At 41.8% G+C, this 16,380-nt stretch overlaps 73 pseudogenes; all 73 read left to right on the top strand.

The window, feature by feature from the left end:
• Positions 1 to 31: 31 nt before the first annotated feature.
• Positions 32 to 150, top strand: LOC142709833 (5S ribosomal RNA; annotated as a pseudogene).
• Positions 151 to 403: 253 nt separating this feature from the next.
• On the top strand, positions 404 to 522 carry LOC142709775 (5S ribosomal RNA; annotated as a pseudogene).
• A 67-nt stretch (positions 523 to 589) lies between these two features.
• On the top strand, positions 590 to 708 carry LOC142709825 (5S ribosomal RNA; annotated as a pseudogene).
• A 67-nt stretch (positions 709 to 775) lies between these two features.
• LOC142709772 (5S ribosomal RNA) lies at positions 776 to 894 on the top strand (annotated as a pseudogene).
• Positions 895 to 1,147: 253 nt separating this feature from the next.
• On the top strand, positions 1,148 to 1,266 carry LOC142709703 (5S ribosomal RNA; annotated as a pseudogene).
• Positions 1,267 to 1,519: 253 nt separating this feature from the next.
• On the top strand, positions 1,520 to 1,638 carry LOC142709872 (5S ribosomal RNA; annotated as a pseudogene).
• A 67-nt stretch (positions 1,639 to 1,705) lies between these two features.
• LOC142709717 (5S ribosomal RNA) lies at positions 1,706 to 1,824 on the top strand (annotated as a pseudogene).
• A 67-nt stretch (positions 1,825 to 1,891) lies between these two features.
• LOC142709890 (5S ribosomal RNA) lies at positions 1,892 to 2,010 on the top strand (annotated as a pseudogene).
• A 253-nt stretch (positions 2,011 to 2,263) lies between these two features.
• On the top strand, positions 2,264 to 2,383 carry LOC142709735 (5S ribosomal RNA; annotated as a pseudogene).
• A 67-nt stretch (positions 2,384 to 2,450) lies between these two features.
• On the top strand, positions 2,451 to 2,569 carry LOC142709685 (5S ribosomal RNA; annotated as a pseudogene).
• Positions 2,570 to 2,636: 67 nt separating this feature from the next.
• On the top strand, positions 2,637 to 2,755 carry LOC142709860 (5S ribosomal RNA; annotated as a pseudogene).
• A 67-nt stretch (positions 2,756 to 2,822) lies between these two features.
• LOC142709915 (5S ribosomal RNA) lies at positions 2,823 to 2,941 on the top strand (annotated as a pseudogene).
• A 67-nt stretch (positions 2,942 to 3,008) lies between these two features.
• On the top strand, positions 3,009 to 3,127 carry LOC142709874 (5S ribosomal RNA; annotated as a pseudogene).
• A 67-nt stretch (positions 3,128 to 3,194) lies between these two features.
• Positions 3,195 to 3,313, top strand: LOC142709806 (5S ribosomal RNA; annotated as a pseudogene).
• Positions 3,314 to 3,380: 67 nt separating this feature from the next.
• On the top strand, positions 3,381 to 3,499 carry LOC142709725 (5S ribosomal RNA; annotated as a pseudogene).
• A 253-nt stretch (positions 3,500 to 3,752) lies between these two features.
• LOC142709785 (5S ribosomal RNA) lies at positions 3,753 to 3,871 on the top strand (annotated as a pseudogene).
• Positions 3,872 to 3,938: 67 nt separating this feature from the next.
• On the top strand, positions 3,939 to 4,057 carry LOC142709765 (5S ribosomal RNA; annotated as a pseudogene).
• A 67-nt stretch (positions 4,058 to 4,124) lies between these two features.
• LOC142709886 (5S ribosomal RNA) lies at positions 4,125 to 4,243 on the top strand (annotated as a pseudogene).
• A 67-nt stretch (positions 4,244 to 4,310) lies between these two features.
• On the top strand, positions 4,311 to 4,429 carry LOC142709716 (5S ribosomal RNA; annotated as a pseudogene).
• A 67-nt stretch (positions 4,430 to 4,496) lies between these two features.
• LOC142709847 (5S ribosomal RNA) lies at positions 4,497 to 4,615 on the top strand (annotated as a pseudogene).
• Positions 4,616 to 4,682: 67 nt separating this feature from the next.
• Positions 4,683 to 4,801, top strand: LOC142709919 (5S ribosomal RNA; annotated as a pseudogene).
• Positions 4,802 to 4,868: 67 nt separating this feature from the next.
• Positions 4,869 to 4,987, top strand: LOC142709803 (5S ribosomal RNA; annotated as a pseudogene).
• A 67-nt stretch (positions 4,988 to 5,054) lies between these two features.
• LOC142709643 (5S ribosomal RNA) lies at positions 5,055 to 5,173 on the top strand (annotated as a pseudogene).
• A 67-nt stretch (positions 5,174 to 5,240) lies between these two features.
• On the top strand, positions 5,241 to 5,359 carry LOC142709787 (5S ribosomal RNA; annotated as a pseudogene).
• Positions 5,360 to 5,426: 67 nt separating this feature from the next.
• Positions 5,427 to 5,545, top strand: LOC142709702 (5S ribosomal RNA; annotated as a pseudogene).
• A 67-nt stretch (positions 5,546 to 5,612) lies between these two features.
• LOC142709849 (5S ribosomal RNA) lies at positions 5,613 to 5,731 on the top strand (annotated as a pseudogene).
• Positions 5,732 to 5,984: 253 nt separating this feature from the next.
• Positions 5,985 to 6,103, top strand: LOC142709754 (5S ribosomal RNA; annotated as a pseudogene).
• Positions 6,104 to 6,170: 67 nt separating this feature from the next.
• LOC142709887 (5S ribosomal RNA) lies at positions 6,171 to 6,289 on the top strand (annotated as a pseudogene).
• A 67-nt stretch (positions 6,290 to 6,356) lies between these two features.
• On the top strand, positions 6,357 to 6,475 carry LOC142709791 (5S ribosomal RNA; annotated as a pseudogene).
• Positions 6,476 to 6,542: 67 nt separating this feature from the next.
• Positions 6,543 to 6,661, top strand: LOC142709731 (5S ribosomal RNA; annotated as a pseudogene).
• A 67-nt stretch (positions 6,662 to 6,728) lies between these two features.
• LOC142709658 (5S ribosomal RNA) lies at positions 6,729 to 6,847 on the top strand (annotated as a pseudogene).
• Positions 6,848 to 6,914: 67 nt separating this feature from the next.
• On the top strand, positions 6,915 to 7,033 carry LOC142709869 (5S ribosomal RNA; annotated as a pseudogene).
• A 67-nt stretch (positions 7,034 to 7,100) lies between these two features.
• LOC142709828 (5S ribosomal RNA) lies at positions 7,101 to 7,219 on the top strand (annotated as a pseudogene).
• Positions 7,220 to 7,472: 253 nt separating this feature from the next.
• Positions 7,473 to 7,591, top strand: LOC142709845 (5S ribosomal RNA; annotated as a pseudogene).
• Positions 7,592 to 7,658: 67 nt separating this feature from the next.
• On the top strand, positions 7,659 to 7,777 carry LOC142709784 (5S ribosomal RNA; annotated as a pseudogene).
• A 253-nt stretch (positions 7,778 to 8,030) lies between these two features.
• Positions 8,031 to 8,149, top strand: LOC142709839 (5S ribosomal RNA; annotated as a pseudogene).
• A 67-nt stretch (positions 8,150 to 8,216) lies between these two features.
• On the top strand, positions 8,217 to 8,335 carry LOC142709898 (5S ribosomal RNA; annotated as a pseudogene).
• Positions 8,336 to 8,584: 249 nt separating this feature from the next.
• Positions 8,585 to 8,703, top strand: LOC142709946 (5S ribosomal RNA; annotated as a pseudogene).
• Positions 8,704 to 8,770: 67 nt separating this feature from the next.
• Positions 8,771 to 8,889, top strand: LOC142709773 (5S ribosomal RNA; annotated as a pseudogene).
• A 67-nt stretch (positions 8,890 to 8,956) lies between these two features.
• On the top strand, positions 8,957 to 9,075 carry LOC142709881 (5S ribosomal RNA; annotated as a pseudogene).
• Positions 9,076 to 9,142: 67 nt separating this feature from the next.
• On the top strand, positions 9,143 to 9,261 carry LOC142709879 (5S ribosomal RNA; annotated as a pseudogene).
• A 439-nt stretch (positions 9,262 to 9,700) lies between these two features.
• Positions 9,701 to 9,819, top strand: LOC142709776 (5S ribosomal RNA; annotated as a pseudogene).
• A 67-nt stretch (positions 9,820 to 9,886) lies between these two features.
• LOC142709862 (5S ribosomal RNA) lies at positions 9,887 to 10,005 on the top strand (annotated as a pseudogene).
• A 67-nt stretch (positions 10,006 to 10,072) lies between these two features.
• On the top strand, positions 10,073 to 10,191 carry LOC142709715 (5S ribosomal RNA; annotated as a pseudogene).
• Positions 10,192 to 10,258: 67 nt separating this feature from the next.
• LOC142709947 (5S ribosomal RNA) lies at positions 10,259 to 10,377 on the top strand (annotated as a pseudogene).
• A 435-nt stretch (positions 10,378 to 10,812) lies between these two features.
• On the top strand, positions 10,813 to 10,931 carry LOC142709642 (5S ribosomal RNA; annotated as a pseudogene).
• Positions 10,932 to 10,998: 67 nt separating this feature from the next.
• LOC142709935 (5S ribosomal RNA) lies at positions 10,999 to 11,117 on the top strand (annotated as a pseudogene).
• A 67-nt stretch (positions 11,118 to 11,184) lies between these two features.
• LOC142709760 (5S ribosomal RNA) lies at positions 11,185 to 11,303 on the top strand (annotated as a pseudogene).
• Positions 11,304 to 11,370: 67 nt separating this feature from the next.
• On the top strand, positions 11,371 to 11,489 carry LOC142709758 (5S ribosomal RNA; annotated as a pseudogene).
• A 67-nt stretch (positions 11,490 to 11,556) lies between these two features.
• Positions 11,557 to 11,675, top strand: LOC142709880 (5S ribosomal RNA; annotated as a pseudogene).
• A 67-nt stretch (positions 11,676 to 11,742) lies between these two features.
• Positions 11,743 to 11,861, top strand: LOC142709906 (5S ribosomal RNA; annotated as a pseudogene).
• A 67-nt stretch (positions 11,862 to 11,928) lies between these two features.
• On the top strand, positions 11,929 to 12,047 carry LOC142709740 (5S ribosomal RNA; annotated as a pseudogene).
• Positions 12,048 to 12,114: 67 nt separating this feature from the next.
• On the top strand, positions 12,115 to 12,233 carry LOC142709864 (5S ribosomal RNA; annotated as a pseudogene).
• A 67-nt stretch (positions 12,234 to 12,300) lies between these two features.
• On the top strand, positions 12,301 to 12,419 carry LOC142709641 (5S ribosomal RNA; annotated as a pseudogene).
• A 67-nt stretch (positions 12,420 to 12,486) lies between these two features.
• On the top strand, positions 12,487 to 12,605 carry LOC142709820 (5S ribosomal RNA; annotated as a pseudogene).
• Positions 12,606 to 12,672: 67 nt separating this feature from the next.
• On the top strand, positions 12,673 to 12,791 carry LOC142709951 (5S ribosomal RNA; annotated as a pseudogene).
• Positions 12,792 to 12,858: 67 nt separating this feature from the next.
• LOC142709648 (5S ribosomal RNA) lies at positions 12,859 to 12,977 on the top strand (annotated as a pseudogene).
• A 67-nt stretch (positions 12,978 to 13,044) lies between these two features.
• Positions 13,045 to 13,163, top strand: LOC142709650 (5S ribosomal RNA; annotated as a pseudogene).
• Positions 13,164 to 13,230: 67 nt separating this feature from the next.
• Positions 13,231 to 13,349, top strand: LOC142709907 (5S ribosomal RNA; annotated as a pseudogene).
• Positions 13,350 to 13,416: 67 nt separating this feature from the next.
• Positions 13,417 to 13,535, top strand: LOC142709790 (5S ribosomal RNA; annotated as a pseudogene).
• Positions 13,536 to 13,602: 67 nt separating this feature from the next.
• On the top strand, positions 13,603 to 13,721 carry LOC142709723 (5S ribosomal RNA; annotated as a pseudogene).
• A 67-nt stretch (positions 13,722 to 13,788) lies between these two features.
• On the top strand, positions 13,789 to 13,907 carry LOC142709914 (5S ribosomal RNA; annotated as a pseudogene).
• A 67-nt stretch (positions 13,908 to 13,974) lies between these two features.
• Positions 13,975 to 14,093, top strand: LOC142709834 (5S ribosomal RNA; annotated as a pseudogene).
• A 67-nt stretch (positions 14,094 to 14,160) lies between these two features.
• Positions 14,161 to 14,279, top strand: LOC142709948 (5S ribosomal RNA; annotated as a pseudogene).
• A 253-nt stretch (positions 14,280 to 14,532) lies between these two features.
• On the top strand, positions 14,533 to 14,651 carry LOC142709753 (5S ribosomal RNA; annotated as a pseudogene).
• A 67-nt stretch (positions 14,652 to 14,718) lies between these two features.
• On the top strand, positions 14,719 to 14,837 carry LOC142709882 (5S ribosomal RNA; annotated as a pseudogene).
• Positions 14,838 to 14,904: 67 nt separating this feature from the next.
• LOC142709726 (5S ribosomal RNA) lies at positions 14,905 to 15,023 on the top strand (annotated as a pseudogene).
• Positions 15,024 to 15,090: 67 nt separating this feature from the next.
• LOC142709757 (5S ribosomal RNA) lies at positions 15,091 to 15,209 on the top strand (annotated as a pseudogene).
• A 253-nt stretch (positions 15,210 to 15,462) lies between these two features.
• On the top strand, positions 15,463 to 15,581 carry LOC142709696 (5S ribosomal RNA; annotated as a pseudogene).
• Positions 15,582 to 15,648: 67 nt separating this feature from the next.
• LOC142709783 (5S ribosomal RNA) lies at positions 15,649 to 15,767 on the top strand (annotated as a pseudogene).
• A 67-nt stretch (positions 15,768 to 15,834) lies between these two features.
• LOC142709925 (5S ribosomal RNA) lies at positions 15,835 to 15,953 on the top strand (annotated as a pseudogene).
• Positions 15,954 to 16,020: 67 nt separating this feature from the next.
• LOC142709728 (5S ribosomal RNA) lies at positions 16,021 to 16,139 on the top strand (annotated as a pseudogene).
• Positions 16,140 to 16,206: 67 nt separating this feature from the next.
• On the top strand, positions 16,207 to 16,325 carry LOC142709896 (5S ribosomal RNA; annotated as a pseudogene).
• The last annotated feature ends 55 nt before the right edge of the window (positions 16,326 to 16,380 follow it).

The following is a 16,380-nucleotide window of genomic DNA, read 5'->3' as shown; positions in this document are numbered from 1 at the left end:
TTAAAAAGGACTATGGATTAAAGCACTTAATGTCAATGGCCATTCTAAGCTGAATGTGCCTGCTCTCGTCAGATCGCAGAAGTTACACAGCTTAAGGCCTCGCTAGTACCAGTGTGGGAGACTGTCTGGGAATCCGTGGGGCGGTTGAATTTTTATTATGTCGTTTAGATTTTGTTTCACAATCGATTAAAAAGGACTATGGATTAAAGCATTTAATGTCAATCACCGTTCTAAGCTGAATGTCCCTGCTCTCGTCAGTTCGCAGAAGTTACACAGCTTAAGGACTCGCTAGTACCAGTGTGGGAGACTGTCTGGGAATCCGTGGTGCGGTTGACTTTTTATTATGTCGTTTAGATTTTGTTTCACAATCGATTAAAAAGGACTATGGATTAAAGCATTTAATGTCAATGGCCATTCTAAGCTGAATGTGCCTGCTCTCGTCAGATCGCAGAAGTTACACAGCTTAAGGCCTCGCTAGTACCAGTGTGGGAGACTGTCTGGGAATCCGTGGTGCGGTAGAATTTTTATTATGTCGTTTAGATTTTGTTTCACAATCGATTAAAAAGGACTATGGATTAAAGCATTTAATGTCAATGGCCATTCATAGCTGAATGTCCCTGCTCTCGTCAGATCGCAGAAGTTACACAGCTTAAGGCCTCGCTAGTACCAGTGTGGGAGACTGTCTGGGAATCCGTGGTGCGGTTGACTTTTTATTATGTTGTTTAGATTTTGTTTCACAATAGATTAAATAGGACTATGGATTAAGGCTTTTAATGTCAATGGCCATTCTAAGCTGAATGTACCTGCTCTCGTCAGATCGCAGAAGTTACACAGCTTAAGGCCTCGCTAGTACCAGTGTGGGAAACTGTCTGGGAATCCGTGGTGGGGTTGACTTTTTATTATGTCGTTTAGATTTTGTTTCACAATCGATTAAAAAGGACTATGGATTAAAGCATTTAATGTCAATGGCAATTCTAAGCTGAATGTGCCTGCTCTCGTTAGATCGCAGAAGTTACACAGCTTAACGCCTCACTAGTACCAGTGTGGGAGACTGTCTGGGAATCCGTGGTGTGGTTGCCTTTTTATTATGTCGTTAAGATTTAGTTTCACAATAGATTAAATAGGACTATGGATTAAAGCATTTAACGTCAATGGCCATTCTAAGCTGAATGTGCCTGCTCTCGTCAGATCGCAGAAGTTACACAGCTTAAGGCCTCGCTAGTACCAGTGTGGGAGACTGTCTGGGAATCCGTGGTGCGGTTGAATTTTTATTATGTCGTTTAGATTTTGTTTCACAATCGATTAAAAAGGACTATGGATTAAAGCATTTAATGTCAATGGCCATTCTAAGCTGAATGTCCCTCCTCTCGTCAGATCGCAGAAGTTACACAGCTTAAGGCCTCGCTAGTACCAGTGTTGGAGACTGTCTGGGAATCCGTGGTGCGGTTAACTTTTTATTATGTCGTTTAGATTTTGTTTCACAATCGATTAAAAAGGACTATGGATTAAAGCATTTATTGTCAATGGCCATTCTAAGCTGAATGTGCCTGCTCTCGTCAGATCGCAGAAGTTACACAGCTTAAGGCCTCGCTAGTACCAGTGTGGGAGACTGTCTGGGAATCCGTGGTGCGGTTGACTTTTTATTATGTCGTTTAGATTTTGTTTCACAATCAATTAAAAAGGACTATGGATTAAAGCATTTAATGTCAATGGCCATTCTAAGCTGAATGTGCCTGCTCTCGTCAGATCGCAGAAGTTACACAGTTTAAGGCCTTGCTAGTACCAGTGTGGGAGACTGTCTGGGAATCCGTGGTGCGGTTGACTTTTTATTATGTCGTTTAGATTTTGTTTCACAATAGATTAAATAGGACTATGGATTAAAGGATTTAACATCAATGGCCATTCTAAGCTGAATGTGCCTGCTCTCGTCAAAACGCAGAAGTTACACAGCTTAAGGCCTCGCTAGTACCAGTGTGGGAGACTGTCTGGGAATCCGTGGTGTGGTTGACTTTTTATTATGTTGTTTAGATTTTGTTTCACAATAGATTAAATAGGACTATGGATTAAGGCTTTTAATGTCAATGGCCATTCTAAACTGAATGTGCCTGCTCTCGTCATATCGCAGAAGTTACACAGCTTAAGGCCTCGCTAGTACCAGTGTGGGAGACTGTCTGGGAATCTGTGGTGCGGTTGACTTTTTATTATGTTGTTTAGATTTTGTTTCACAATAGATTAAATAGGACTATGGATTAAAGCATTTAACGTCAATGGCCATTCTAAGCTGAATGTGCCTGCTCTCGTCAGAACGCAGAAGTTACACAGCTTAAGGCCCTCGCTAGTACCAGTGTGGGAGACTGTCTGGGAATCCGTGGTGCGGTTGACTTTTTATTATTTCATTTAGATTTTGTTTCACAATCGATTAAAAAGGACTATGGATTAAAGCATTTAATGTCAATGGCCATTCTAAGCCGAATGTGCCTGCTCTCGTCAGATCGCAGAAGTTACACAGCTTAAGGCCTCACTAGTACCAGTGTGGGAGACTGTCTGGGAATACGTGGTGCGGTTGACTTTTTACTATGTTGTTTAGATTTTGTTTCACAATAGATTAAATAGGACTATGGATTAAGGCTTTTAATGTCAATGGCCATTCTAAGCTGAATGTGCCTGCTCTCGTCAGATCGCAGAAGTTACACAGCTTAAGGCCTCGCTAGTACCAGTGTGGGAGACTGTCTGGGAATCCGTGGTGCGGTTGACTTTTTATTATGTCGTTTAGATTTTGTTTCACAATCGATTAAAAAGGACTATGGATTAAAGCATTTAATGTCAATGGCCATTCTAAGCTGAATGTGCCTGCACTCGTCAGATCGCAGAAGTTACACAGCTTAAGGCCTCGCTAGTACCAGTGTGGGAGACTGTCTGGGAATCCGTGGGGCGGTTGAATTTTTATTATGTCGTTTAGATTTTGTTTCACAATCGATTAAAAAGGACTATGGATTAAAGCATTTAATGTCAATCACCATTCTAAGCTGAATGTCCCTGCTCTCGTCAGATCGCAGAAGTTACACAGCTTAAGGACTCGCTAGTACCAGTGTGGGAGACTGTCTGGGAATCCGTGGTGCGGTTGACTTTTTATTATGTCGTTTAGATTTTGTTTCACAATCGATTAAAAAGGACTATGGATTAAAGCATTTAATGTCAATGGCCATTCTAAACTGAATGTGCCTGCTCTCGTCAGATCGCAGAAGTTACACAGCTTAAGGCCTCGCTAGTACCAGTGTGGGAGACTGTCTGGGAATCCGTGGTGCGGTTGCCTTTTTATTATGTCGTTTAGATTTTGTTTCACAATCGATTAAAAAGGACTATGGATTAAAGCATTTAATGTCAATGGCCATTCTAAGCTGAATGTACCTGCTCTCGTCAGATCGCAGAAGTTACACAGCTTAAGGCCTCGCTAGTACCAGTGTGGGAGACTGTCTGGGAATCCGTGGTGCGGTAGACTTTTTATTATGTCGTTTAGATTTTGTTTCACAATCGATTAAAAAGGACTATGGATTAAAGCATTTAATGTCAATGGCAATTCTAAGCTGAATGTGCCTGCTCTCGTTAGATCGCAGAAGTTACACAGCTTAAGCCCTCGCTAGTACCAGTGTGGGAAACTGTCTGGGAATCCGTGGTGCGGTTGAATTTTTATTATGTCGTTTAGATTTTGTTTCACAATCGATTAAAAAGGACTATGTATTAAAGCATTTAATGTCAATGGCCATTCTAAGCTGAATGTGCCTTCTCTCGTCAGAACGCAGAAGTTACACAGCTTAAGGCCTCGCTAGTACCAGTGTGGGAGACTGTCTGGGAATCCGTGGTGCGGTTGACTTTTTATTATGTTGTTTAGATTTTGTTTCACAATAGATTAAATAGGACTATGGATTAAGGCTTTTAATGTCAATGGCCATTCTAAACTGAATGTGCCTGCTCTCGTCAGATCGCAGAAGTTACACAGCTTAAGGCCTCGCTAGTACCAGTGTGGGAGACTGTCTGGGAATCTGTGGTGCGGTTGACTTTTTATTATGTTGTTTAGATTTTGTTTCACAATAGATTAAATAGGACTATGGATTAAGGCTTTTAATGTCAATGGCCATTCTAAGCTGAATGTGCCTGCTCTCGTCAGATCGCAGAAGTTACACAGCTTAACGCCTCGCTAGTACCAGTGTGGGAGACTGTCTGGGAATCCGTGGTGTGGTTGACTATTTATTATGTCGTTTAGATTTTGTTTCACAATAGATTAAATAGGACTATGGATTAAAGGATTTAACGTCAATGGCCATTCTAAGCTGAATGTGCCTGCTCTCGTCAGATCGCAGAAGTTACACAGCTTAAGTCCTCGCTAGTACCAGTGTGGGAGACTGTCTGGGAATCCGTGGTGCGGTTGACTTTTTATTATGTCGTTTAGATTTTGTTTCACAATCGATTAAAAAGTACTATGGATTAACGCGTTTAATGTCAATGGCCATTCTAAGCTGAATGTGCCTGCTCTCGTCAGATCGCAGAAGTTACACAGCTTAAGGCCTCGCTAGTACCAGTGTGGGAGACTGTCTGGGAATCCGTGGTGCGGTTGACTTTTTATTATGTCGTTTAGATTTTGTTTCACAATAGATTAAATAGGACTATGGATTAAAGCATTTAACGTCAATGGCCATTCTAAGCTGAATGTGCCTGCTCTGGTCAGAACGCAGAAGTTACACAGCTTAACGCCTCGCTAGTACCAGTGTGGGAGACTGTCTGGGAATCCGTGGTGCGGTTGACTTTTTATTATGTCGTTTAGATTTTGTTTCACAATAGATTAAATAGGACTATGGATTAAAGTATTTAACGTCAATGGCCATTCTAAGCTGAGTGTGCCTGCTCTCGTCAGATCGCAGAAGTTACACAGCTTAAGGCCTCGCTAGTACCAGTGTGGGAGACTGTCTGGGAATCCGTGGTGCGGTTGAATTTTTATTATGTCGTTTAGATTTTGTTTCACAATCGATTAAAAGGGACTATGGATTAAAGCATTTAATGTCAATGGCCATTCTAAGCTGAATGTCCCTGCTCTCGTCAGATCGCAGAAGTTACACAGCTTAAGGCCTCGCTAGTACCAGTGTGGGAGACTGTCTGGGAATCCGTGGTGCGGTTGACTTTTTATTATGTCGTTTAGATTTTGTTTCACAATCGATTAAAAAGGACTATGGATTAAAGCATCTAATGTCAATGCCCATTCTAAGCTGAATGTGCCTGCTCTCGTCAGATCGCAGAAGTTACACAGCTTAAGGCCTCGCTAGTACCAGTGTGGGAGACTGTCTGGGAAACCGTGGTGCGGTTGACTTTTTATTATGTCGTTTAGATTTTGTTTCACAATCGATTAAAAAGGACTATGGATTAAAGCATTTAACGTCAATGGCCATTCTAAGCTGAATGTGCCTGCTCTCGTCAGATCGCAGAAGTTACACAGCTTAAGGCCTCGCTAGTACCAGTGTGGGAGACTGTCTGGGAATCCGTGGTGCGGTTGAATTTTTATTATGTCGTTTCGATTTTGTTTCACAATCGATTAAAAAGGACTATGGATTAAAGCATTTAATGTCAATGGCCATTCTAAGCTGAATGTCCCTGCTCTCGTCAGATCGCAGAAGTTACACAGCTTAAGGCCTCGCTAGTACTAGTGTGGGAGACTGTCTGGGAATCCGTGGAGCGGTTGAATTTTTATTATGTCGTTTAGATTTTGTTTCACAATCGATTAAAAAGGACTATGGATTAAAGCATTTAATGTAAATGGCCATTCTAAGCTGAATGTGCCTGCTCTCGTTAGATCGCAGAAGTTACACTGCTTAACGCCTCGCTAGTACCAGTGTGGGAGACTGTCTGGGAATCCGTGGTGCGGTTGACTTTTTATTATGTCGTTTAGATTTTGTTTCACAATAGATTAAAAAGGACTATGGATTAAAGCATTGATTGTCAATGGCCATTCTAAGCTGAATGTCCCTGCTCTCGTCAGATTGCAGAAGTTACACAGCTTAAGGCCTCGCTAGTACCAGTGTGGGAGACTGTCTGGGAATCCGTGGTGCGGTTGACTTTTTATTATGTCGTTTAGATTTTGTTTCACAATCGATTAAAAAGGACTATGGATTAAAGCATTTAATGTCAATGGCCATTCTAAACTGAATGTGCCTGCTTTCGTCAAATCGCAGAAGTTACACAGCTTAAGGCCGCGCTAGTACCAGTGTGGGAGACTGTCTGGGAATCCGTGGTGTGGTTGACTTTTTATTATGTTGTTTAGATTTTGTTTCACAATAGATTAAATAGGACTATGGATTAAAGCATTTAACGTCAATGGCCATTCTAAGCTGAATGTGCTTGTTCTCGTCAGAACGCAGAAGTTACACAGCTTAAGGCCTTGCTAGTACCAGTGTGGGAGACTGTCTGGGAATCCATGGTGCGGTTGCCTTTTTATTATGTCGTTTAGATTTTGTTTCACAATAGATTAAATAGGACTATGGATTAAAGCATTTAACGTCAATGGCCATTCTAAGCTGAATGTGCCTGCTCTCGTCAGATCGCAGAAGTTACCCAGCTTAAGGCCTCGCTAGTACCAGTGTGGGAGACTGTCTGGGAATCCGTGGTGCGGTTGCCTTTTTATTATGTCGTTTAGATTTTGTTTCACAATCGATTAAAAAGGACTATGGATTAAAGCATTTAATGTCAATGGCCATTCTAAGCTGAATGTGCCTGCTCTCGTCAGATCGCAGAAGTTACACAGCTTAAGGCCTTGCTAGTACCAGTGTGGGAGACTGTCTGGGAATCCGTGGTGCGGTTGACTTTTTATTATGTCGTTTAGATTTTGTTTCACAATAGATTAAATAGGACTATGGATTAAAGCATTTAACGTCAATGGCCATTCTAAGCTGAATGTGCCTTCTCTCGTCAGAACGCAGAAGTTACATAGCTTAAGGCCTCGCTAGTACCAGTGTGGGAGACTGTCTGGGAATCCGTGGTGCGGTTGACTTTTTATTATGTTGTTTAGATTTTGTTTCACAATAGATTAAATAGGACTATGGATTAAGGCTTTTAATGTCAATGGCCATTCTCAGCTGAATGTGCCTGCTCTCGTCAGATCGCAGAAGTTACACAGCTTAAGGCCTCGCTATTACCAGTGTGGGAGACTGTCTGGGAATCCGTGGTGCGGTTGACTTTTTATTATGTCGTTTAGATTTTGTTTAACAATCGATTAAAAAGGACTATGGATTAAAGCATTTAATGTCAATGGCCATTCTAAGCTGAATGTGCCTGCTCTCGTTAGATCGCAGGGATTACACAGCTTAACGCCTCGCTAGTACCAGTGTGGAAGACTGTCTGGGAATCTGTGGTGCGGTTGACTTTTTATTATGTCGTTTAGATTTTGTTTCACAATAGATTAAATAGGACTATGGATTAAAGCATTTAACGTCAATGGCCATTCTAAGCTGAATGTGTCTGCTCTCGTCAGATCGCAGAAGTTACACAGCTTAAGGCCTCGCTAGTACCAGTGTGGGAGACTGTCTGGGAATCCGTGGTGCGGTTGAATTTTTATTATGCCGTTTAGATTTTGTTTCACATTCGATCAAAAAGGACTATGGATTAAAGCATTTAATGTCAATGGCCATTCTAAGCTGAATGTCCCTGCTCTCGTCAGATCGCAGAAGTTACACAGCTTAAGGCCTTGCTAGTACCAGTGTGGGAGACTGTCTGGGAATCCGTGGTGTGGTTGACTTTTTATTATGTCGTTTAGATTTTGTTTCACAATCGATTAAAAAGGACTATGGATTAAAGCACTTAATGTCAATGGCCATTCTAAGCTGAATGTGCCTTCTCTCGTCGGATCGCAGAAGTTACACAGCTTAAGTCCTCGCTAGTACCAGTGTGGGAGACTGTCTGGGAATCCGTGGTGCGGTTGACTTTTTATTATGTCGTTTAGATTTTGTTTCACAATCGATTAAAAAGGACTATGGATTAAAGCATTTAATGTCAATGGCCATTCTAAGCTGAATGTGCCTGCTCTCGTCAGATCTCAGAAGTTACACAGCTTAAGGCCTCGCTAGTACCAGTGTGGGAGCCTGTCTGGGAATCCGTGGTGCAGTTGACTTTTTATTATGTCGTTTAGATTTTGTTTCACAATAGATTAAATAGGACTATGGATTAAAGCATTTAACGTCAATAGCCATTCTAAGCTGAATGTGCCTGCTCTCGAACGAACGCAGAAGTTACACAGCTTAAGGCCTCGCTAGTACCAGTTTGGGAGACTGTCTGGGAATCCGTGGTGCGGTTGAATTTTTATTACGTCGTTTAGATTTTGTTTCACAATCGATTAAAAAGGACTATGGATTAAAGCCTTTAATGTCAATGGCCATTCTAAGCTGAATGTCCTCTCGTCAGATCGCAGAAGTTACACAGCTTAAGGCCTCGCTAGTACCAGTGTGGGAGACTGTCTGGGAATCCGTGGTGCGGTTAACTTTTTATTATGTTGTTTAGATTTTGTTTCACAATAGATTAAATAGGACTATGGATTAAGGCTTTTAATGTCAATGGCCATTCTAAGCTGAATGTTCCTGCTCTCGTCAGATCGCAGAAGTTACACAGCTTAAGGCCTCGCTAGTACCAGTGTGGGAGACTGTCTGGGAATCCGTGGTGCGGTTGACTTTTTATTATGTCGTTTCGATTTTGTTTCACAATCGATTAAAAAGGACTATGGATTAAAGCATTTAATGTCAATGGCCATTCTAAGCTGAATGTCCCTGCTCTCGTCAGATCGCAGAAGTTACACAGCTTAAGGCCTCGCTAGTACCAGTGTGGGAGACTGTCTGGAAATCCGTGGTGCGGTTGACTTTTTATTATGTCGTTTAGATTTTGTTTCACAATCGATTAAAAAGGACTATGGATTAAAGCATTTAATGTCAATGGCCATTCTAAGCTGAATGTGCCTGCTCTCGTCAGATCGCAGAAGTTACACAGCTTAAGGCCTCGCCAGTACCAGTGTGGGAGACTGTCTGGGAATCCGTGGTGCGGCTGCCTTTTTATTATGTCATTTAGATTTTGTTTCACAATAGATTAAATAGGACTATGGATTAAGGTTTTTGATGTCAATGGCCATTCTAAGCTGAATGTACCTGCTCTCGTCAGATCGCAGAAGTTACACAGCTTAAGGCCTCGCTAGTACCAGTGTGGGAGACTGTCTGGGAATCCGTGGTGCGGTTGACTTTTTATTATGTCGTTTATATTTTGTTTCACAATCGATTAAAAAGGACTATGGATTAAAGCATTTAATGTCAATGGCAATTCTAAGCTGAATGTGCCTCCTCTCGTCAGATCGCAGAAGTTACACAGCTTAAGGCCTCGCTAGTACCAGTGTGGGAGACTGTCTGGGAATCCGTGGAGCGGTTGACTTTTTATTATGTCGTTTAGATTTTGTTTAACAATCGATTAAAAAGGACTATGGATTAAAGCATTTAATGTCAATGGCCATTCTAAGCTGAATGTGCCTGCTCTCGTTAGATCGCAGAAATTACACAGCTTAACGCCTCGCTAGTACCAGTGTGGAAGACTGTCTGGGAATCTGTGGCGCGGTTGCCTTTTTATTATGTCGTTTAGATTTTGTTTCACAATAGATTAAATAGGACTATGGATTAAAGCATTTAACGTCAATGGCCATTCTAAGCTGAATGTGCCTGCTCTCGTCAGAGCGCAGAAGTTACACAGCTTAAGGCCTCGCTAGTACCAGTGTGGGAGACTGTCTGGGAATCCGTGGTGCGGTTGAATTTTTATTATGCCGTTTAGATTTTGTTTCACAATCGATTAAAAAGGACTATGGATTAAAGCATTTAATGTCAATGGCCATTCTAAGCTGAATGTCCCTGCTCTCGTCAGATCGCAGAAGTTACACAGCTTAAGGCCTCGCTAGTACCAGTGTGGGAGACTGTCTGGGAATCCGTGGTGTGGTTGAGTTTTTATTATGTCGTTTAGATTTTGTTTCACAATCGATTAAAAAGGACTATGGATTAAAGCATTTAATGTCAATGGCCATTCTAAGCTGAATGTGCCTGCTCTCGTCAGATCGCAGAAGTTACACAGCTTAAGTCCTCGCTAGTACCAGTGTGGGAGACTGTCTGGGAATCCGTGGTGCGGTTGACTTTTTATTATGTCGTTTAGATTTTGTTTCACAATCGATTAAAAAGGACTATGGATTAAAGCATTTAATGTCAATGGCCATTCTAAGCTGAATGTGCCTGCTCTCGTCAGATCGCAGAAGTTACACAGCTTAAGGCCTCGCTAGTACCAGTGTGGGAGACTGTCTGGGAATCCGTGGTGCAGTTGACTTTTTATTATGTCGTTTAGATTTTGTTTCACAATAGATTAAATAGGACTATGGATTAAGGCATTAAACGTCAATAGCCATTCTAAGCTGAATGTGCCTGCTAACGAACGCAGAAGTTACACAGCTTAAGGCCTCGCTAGTACCAGTGTGGGAGACTGTCTGGGAATCCGTGGTGCGGTTGACTTTTTATTATGTTGTTTAGATTTTGTTTCACAATAGATTAAATAGGACTATGGATTAAAGCATTTAACGTCAATGGCCATTCTAAGCTGAATGTGCCTGCTCTCGTCAGATCGCATAAGTTGCACAGCTTAAGGCCTCGCTAGTACCAGTGTGGGAGACTGGCTGGGAATCCGTGGAGCGGTTGAATTTTTATTATGTCGTTTCGATTTTGTTTCACAATCGATTAAAAAGGACTATGGATTAAAGCATTTAATGTCAATGGCCATTCTAAGCTGAATGTCCCTGCTCTCGTCAGATCGCAGAAGTTACACAGCTTAAGGCCTCGCTAGTACCAGTGTGGGAGACTGTCTGGGAATCCGTGGTGCGGTTGACTTTTTATTATGTCGTTTAGATTTTGTTTCACAATCGATTAAAAAGGACTATGGATTAACGTATTTAATGTCAATGGCCATTCTAAGCTGAATGTGCCTGCTCTCGTCAGAACGCAGAAGTTACACAGCTTAAGGCCTCGCTAGTACCAGTGGTGGAGACTGTCTGGGAATCCGTGGTGCGGCTGCCTTTTTATTATGTCATTTAGATTTTGTTTCACAATAGATTAAATAGGACTATGGATTAAAGCATTTAACGTCAATGGCCATTCTAAGCTGAATGTCCGTGCTCTCGTCAGATCGCAGAAGTTACACAGCTTAAGGCCTCGCTAGTACCAGTGTGGGAGACTGTCTGGGAATCCGTGGTGCGGTTGACTTTTTATTATGTTGTTTAGATTTTGTTTCACAATAGATTAAATAGGACTATGGATTAAGGTTTTTGATGTCAATGGCCATTCTAAGCTGAATGTACCTTCTCTCGTCAGATCGCAGAAGTTACACAGCTTAAGGCCTCGCTAGTACCAGTGTGGGAGACTGTCTGGGAATCCGTGGTGCGGTTGACTTTTTATTATGTCGTTTAGATTTTGTTTCACAATCGATTAAAAAGGACTATGGATTAAAGCATTTAATGTCAATGGCCATTCTAAGCTGAATGTGCCTTCTCTCGTCAGATCGCAGAAGTTACACAGCTTAAGGCCTCGCTAGTACCAGTGTGGGAGACTGTCTGGGAATCTGTGGTGCGGTTGACTTTTTATTATGTCGTTTAGATTTTGTTTCACAATCGATTAAAAAGGACTATGGATTAAAGCATTTAATGTCAATGGCCATTCTAAACTGAATGTGCCTGCTTTCGTCAGATCGCAGAAGTTACACAGCTTAAGGCCTCGCTAGTACAAGTGTGGGAGACTGTCTGGGAATCCGTGGTGCGGTTGACTTTTTATTATGTCATTTAGATTTTGTTTCACAATAGATTAAATAGGACTATGGATTAAAGCATTTAACGTCAATGGCCATTCTAAGCTGAATGTGCCTGTTCTCGTCAGATCGCAGAAGTTACACAGCTTAAGGCCTTGCTAGTACCAGTGTGGGAGACTGTCTGGGAATCCATGGTGCGGTTGCCTTTTTATTATGTCGTTTAGATTTTGTTTCACAATAGATTAAATAGGACTATGGATTAAAGCATTTAACGTCGATGGCCATTCTAAGCTGAATGTGCCTGCTCTCGTCAGATCGCAGAAGTTACCCAGCTTAAGGCCTCGCTAGTACCAGTGTGGGAGACTGTATGGGAATCCGTGGTGCGGTTGAATTTTTATTATGTCGTTTAGATTTTGTTTCACAATCGATTAAAAAGGACTATGGATTAAAGCATTTAATGTCAATGGCCATTCTAAGCTGAATGTCCCTGCTCTCGTCAGATCGCAGAAGTTACACAGCTTAAGGCCTCGCTAGTACCAGTGTGGGAGACTGTCTGGGAATCCGTGGTGCGGTTGACTTTTTATTATGTCGTTTAGATTTTGTTTCACAATCGATTAAAAAGTACTATGGATTAAAGCATTTAATGTCAATGGCCATTCTAAGCTGAATGTGCCTGCTCTCGTCAGATCGCAGAAGTTACACAGCTTAAGGCCTCGCTAGTACCAGTGTGGGAGACTGTCTGGGAATCTGTGGTGCGGTTGCTTTGTTATTATGTCGTTTAGATTTTGTTTCACAATCGATTAAAAAGGACTATGGATTAAAGCATTTAATGTCAATGGCCATTCTAAGCTGAATGTGCCTGCTCTCATCAGATCGCAGAAGTTACCCAGCTTAAGGCCTCGCTAGTACCAGTGTGGGAGACTGTCTGGGAATCCGTGGTGCGGTTGACTTTTTATTATGTCGTTTAGATTTTGTTTCACAATAGATTAAATAGGACTATGGATTAAAGCATTTAACGTCAATGGCCATTCTAAGCTGAATGTGCCTGCTCTCGTCAGAACGCAGAAGTTACATAGCTTAAGGCCTCGCTAGTACCAGTGTGGGAGACTGTCTGGGAATCCGTGGTGCGGTTGACTTTTTATTATGTTGTTTAGATTTTGTTTCACAATAGATTAAATAGGACTATGGATTAAGGCTTTTAATGTCAATGGCCATTCTCAGCTGAATGTGCCTGCTCTCGTCAGATCGCAGAAGTTACACAGCTTAAGGCCTCGCTAGTACCAGTGTGGGAGACTGTCTGGGAATCCGTGGTGCGGTTGACTTTTTATTATGTCGTTTAGATTTTGTTTAACAATCGATTAAAAAGGACTATGGATTAAAGCATTTAATGTCAATGGCCATTCTAAGCTGAATGTGCCTGCTCTCGTTAGATCGCAGAAGTTACACAGCTTAACGCCTCGCTAGTACCAGTGTGGGAGACTGTCTGGGAATCCGTGGTGTGGTTGACTTTTTATTATGTCGTTTAGATTTTGTTTCACAATAGATTAAATAGGACTATGGATTAAAGCATTTAATGTCAATGGCCATTCTAAGCTGAATGTCCCTGCTCTCGTCAGATCGCAGAAGTTACACAGCTTAAGGCCTCGCTAGTACCAGTGTGGGAGACTGTCTGGGAATCCATGGTGCGGTTGACTTTTTATTATGTCGTTTAGATTTTGTTTCACAATCGATTAAAAAGGACTATGGATTAAAGCATTTAATGTCAATGGCCATTCTAAGCTGAATGTGCCTGCTCTCGTCAGATCGCAGAAGTTACACATCTTAAGGCCTCGCTAGTACCAGTGTGGGAGACTGTCTGGGAATCCGTGGTGCGGTTGACTTTTTATTATGTCGTTTAGATTTTGTTTCACAATCGATTAAAAAGGACTATGGATTAAAGCATTTAATGTCAATGGCAATTCTAAGCTGAATGTGCCTCCTCTCGTCAGATCGCAGAAGTTACACAGCTTAAGGCCTCGCTAGTACCAGTGTGGGAGACTGTCTGGGAATCCGTGGTGCGGTTGACTTTTTATTATGTCGTTTAGATTTTGTTTCACAATCGATTAAAAAGGACTATGGATTAAAGCATTTAATGTCAATGGCCATTCTAAGCTGAATGTGCCTTCTCTCGTCAGATCGCAGAAGTTACACAGCTTAAGGCCTCGCTAGTACCAGTGTGGGAGACTGTCTGGGAATCCGTGGTGCGGTTGACTTTTTATTATGTAGTTTAGATTTTGTTTCACAATCGATTAAAAAGGACTATGGATTAAAGCATTTAATGTCAATGGCCATTCTAAGCTGAATGTGCCTGCTCTCGTCAGATCGCAGAAGTTACACAGCTTAAGGCCTCACTAGTACCAGTGTGGGAGACTGTCTGGGAATCTGTGGTGCGGTTGACTTTTTATTATGTCGTTTAGATTTTGTTTCACAATCGATTAAAAAGGACTATGGATTAAAGCATTTAATGTAAATGGCCATTCTAAGCTGAATGTGCCTGCTCTCGTTAGATCGCAGAAGTTACACTGCTTAACGCCTCGCTAGTACCAGTGTGGGAGACTGTCTGGGAATCCGTGGTGCGGTTGACTTTTTATTATGTCGTTTAGATTTTGTTTCACAATAGATTAAAAAGGACTATGGATTAAAGCATTGATTGTCAATGGCCATTCTAAGCTGAATGTCCCTGCTCTCGTCAGATTGCAGAAGTTACACAGCTTAAGGCCTCGCTAGTACCAGTGTGGGAGACTGTCTGGGAATCCGTGGTGCGGTTGACTTTTTATTATGTCGTTTAGATTTTGTTTCACAATCGATTAAAAAGGACTATGGATTAAAGCATTTAATGTCAATGGCCATTCTAAACTGAATGTGCCTGCTTTCGTCAGATCGCAGAAGTTACACAGCTTAAGGCCTCGCTAGTACCAGTGTGGGAGACTGTCTGGGAATCCGTGGTGTGGTTGACTTTTTATTATGTCGTTTAGATTTTGTTTCACAATAGATTAAATAGGACTATGGATTAAAGCATTTAACGTCAATGGCCATTCTAAGCTGAATGTGCTTGTTCTCGTCAGATCGCAGAAGTTACACAGCTTAAGGCCTCGCTAGTACCAGTGTGGGAGACTGTCTGGGAATCCGTGGTGCGGTTGACTTTTTATTATGTCGTTTAGATTTTGTTTCACAATAGATTAAATAGGACTATGGATTAAAGCATTTAACGTCAATGGCCATTCTAAGCTGAATGTGCCTGCTCTCGTCAGAACGCAGAACTTACATAGCTTAAGGCCTCGCTAGTACCAGTGTGGGAGACTGTCTGGGAATCCGTGGTGCGGTTGACTTTTTATTATGTCGTTTAGATTTTGTTTAACAATCGATTAAAAAGGACTATGGATTAAAGCATTTAATGTCAATGGCCATTCTAAGCTGAATGTGCCTGCTCTCGTTAGATCGCAGGAATTACACAGCTTAACGCCTCGCTAGTACCAGTGTGGAAGACTGTCTGGGAATCTGTGGTGCGGTTGACTTTTTATTATGTCGTTTAGATTTTGTTTCACAATAGATTAAATAGGACTATGGATTAAAGCATTTAACGTCAATGGCCATTCTAAGCTGAATGTGCCTGCTCTCGTCAGATCGCAGAAGTTACACAGCTTAAGGCCTCGCTAGTACCAGTGTGGGAGACTGTCTGGGAATCCGTGGTGCGGTTGAATTTTTATTATGCCGTTTAGATTTTGTTTCACAATCGATTAAAAAGGACTATGGATTAAAGCATTTAATGTCAATGGCCATTCTAAGCTGAATGTCCCTGCTCTCGTCAGATCGCAGAAGTTACACAGCTTAAGGCCTTGCTAGTACCAGTGTGGGAGACTGTCTGGGAATCCGTGGTGTGGTTGACTTTTTATTATGTCGTTTAGATTTTGTTTCACAATCGATTAAAAAGGACTATGGATTAAAGCATTTAATGTCAATGGCCATTCTAAGCTGAATGTGCCTTCTCTCGTCAGATCGCAGAAGTTACACAGCTTAAGTCCTCGCTAGTACCAGTGTGGGAGACTGTCTGGGAATCCGTGGTGCGGTTGACTTTTTATTATGTCGTTTAGATTTTGTTTCACAATCGATTAAAAAGGACTATGGATTAAAGCATTTAATGTCAATGGCCATTCTAAGCTGAATGTGCCTGCTCTCGTCAGATCGCAGAAGTTACACAGCTTAAGTCCTCGCTAGTACCAGTGTGGGAGACTGTCTGGGAATCCGTGGTGCAGTTGACTTTTTATTATGTCGTTTAGATTTTGTTTCACAATAGATTAAATAGGACTATGGATTAAAGCATTTAACGTCAATAGCCATTCTAAGCTGAATGTGCCTGCTCTCGAACGAACGCAGAAGTTACACAGCTTAAGGCCTCGCTAGTACCAGTTTGGGAGACTGTCTGGGAATCCGTGGTGCGGTTGAATTTTTATTATGTCGTTTAGATTTTGTTTCACAATCGATTAAAAAGGACTATGGATT

This window comes from Rhinoderma darwinii, unplaced genomic scaffold (assembly GCF_050947455.1).
Source record: "Rhinoderma darwinii isolate aRhiDar2 unplaced genomic scaffold, aRhiDar2.hap1 Scaffold_4177, whole genome shotgun sequence".
NCBI classification, from domain to species: Eukaryota; Metazoa; Chordata; class Amphibia; order Anura; family Rhinodermatidae; genus Rhinoderma; species Rhinoderma darwinii.
Note: the sequence above shows the minus strand (reverse complement) of the source record. Positions and strands in the feature narration are given on the sequence as shown.